Consider the following 2,066-nt stretch of genomic DNA (forward strand, 5'->3'; position numbering starts at 1 on the left):
CACATTAGCAAAACGAATCTGGTATATTGCAAACAAGAGTATTAGCAGGACGATATATCTTGTTGGCTGTAAGCTCTTCGTACCATTTATTTATAACGAAAGTTTACAGTTCCCATCGCTGTCGCACTAGATCCTTAGGAAGCTTATCCCACGCTTATGTGATAACAGTAGTTAATGCACCTGCAAAAGTGAAATGCAATCTTTAGGTAACTGTAAATAACGTGTTGTTATAAGACTAAATTGATAGAATATATACTGTGTGACATGTAAGCTGATTATTATGTACCTTGCATGCAACTGTTTCCCACTGTTGTATGGGAAGAAAGCCTCCAAAACTTAAATAAACTATAATATACTCACTCGGGATTGTATTGCGTAAGTCTGTTCCACTCGCTAATCAAACTAAAATAGTGTATGCAGTGTCTATTGTTTGTTGGACTTTGGCAAGTGAATTCTTATAATATATGTGTTACCCTATAATATACAAGCGAAATAAGTAAATTTAAACAAAACAACAACAACAAACAAGTAACTCCATATTTAAATGCGTAATAGCAGTTGTTAAGCATATTTGTTTATCCAAAAATGTCCATTATATTAGCAAAACGGCGGTTAGAAAATAAAAAATAACATGAAAAACACAAACAATTCCGTTTGTTGCTCTATTTTCAGGCACACAATCAGGCGTGACATCTTATATGACATCAACATGGTTGAAGTGATAAGCAAACTTAACGTAACATGGACTCAAGCAGTAAATGTATTTCTCTGTAGATATTGCTGTTTTATTACTTTGTTTTGTAAAAACAACTCCTCTATCTTGTCGTTTCTCATCATAAAGTCGATAGATTGTGTTAAAATATGGTTAGAAATGGCACGTGATCAATAACTGTATTTAGAACTATTGTCATATTTCCAGACATGGCTACCACTTGTTTCAATAATGGGGTTAGCGTTTTTACTAACAGGTAATCTTTTAGCTTTGTTCTTTTTTTCCAACTATTTAATTAATTTTGATGCAAGCGGCTGCAATCCATCCGATGTATACTAACTTCGTTCAGAACTCCGCTGAGCTATAAGTTGATATAAAAGCGTGTACATGAACATTATATTTGTATGGAAATAAGTATCTGCTTTGATTCAACGTTTTATTCACTAAACTTTTTTAAATATTTCAGTCTGCTCCATCAAAATACAAGGTCCATTGGAGGCCCCGGTAGGAAATAACGTTACGCTTACATGTATTGCCAAGGGAGGTTTGCGATTCAAGTACACAAATATAAAGAATGTTCAGACAGCTATTGGGGAATGCACAGCATTCTACAATTGCAATGTGTACGAGGAAAAACTGAAAGACAAATATAAAATAACTCTAACGGATGACGGCGCAATGCTTTTCATCTTGAATATTGACACTTTCAGATTTGGCAATTATACGTGTTCTTCATTATTTGATGCATCCATGTCCGATAGCCTGTTTCTGTCACAACATAACTCAACATCTATACCGTTAAGTTGTGAAAGCAACTCAACATCTATACCGTTAAGTAGTGAAAGCAACTCAACATCTATACCGTTAAGTAGTGAAAGCAACTCAACATCTATACCGTTAAGTAGTGAAAGCAACTCAACATCTATACCGTTAAGTAGTGAAAGCAACCCAACATCTATACCGTTAAGTAGTGAAAGCAACTCAACATCTATACCGTTAAGTAGTGAAAGCACAACTCGTAAAGTATTGCTTCCTTTGATATATGTGTTGTTTTTATTGTATTTTATGGTCTTACCATAATTGCATATGGTTTTGAATACCTTCTAAAAGTTGTGTGAGAGAAGTAATTGACAAACAACAGGATCACTATAGCAGTATATATGTAAATAAATAAGTAAAAATATATAATAGCACTGTTTAACGTTTTGACTCATTTTAGCGAGGCTGTTTTCGGAGAAAACCCGAGCTATTGTCATAGCCAGCTCGTCCGCCGTCCGACATCCGCCGTAGGCGTCGCGCTTAAACCTTAACATTGGCTCTAAAATCAAAGTGCTTCTACCTACAACTTTGAAAC

General features: G+C 34.9%; 1 long non-coding RNA gene across 1 annotated transcript; it reads left to right on the top strand.

Moving 5' to 3' along the window:
• Positions 1-671: 671 nt before the first annotated feature.
• Positions 672-1,858, top strand: LOC127866033 (uncharacterized). Its single transcript, XR_008042842.1, has 3 exons — positions 672-754; positions 920-968; positions 1,179-1,858. It is a non-coding gene; the product is annotated as an uncharacterized LOC127866033 (long non-coding RNA).
• The last annotated feature ends 208 nt before the right edge of the window (positions 1,859-2,066 follow it).

The sequence above is a fragment of the Dreissena polymorpha genome, chromosome 2 (assembly GCF_020536995.1).
Source record: "Dreissena polymorpha isolate Duluth1 chromosome 2, UMN_Dpol_1.0, whole genome shotgun sequence".
Lineage (NCBI taxonomy): Eukaryota > Metazoa > Mollusca > Bivalvia > Myida > Dreissenidae > Dreissena > Dreissena polymorpha.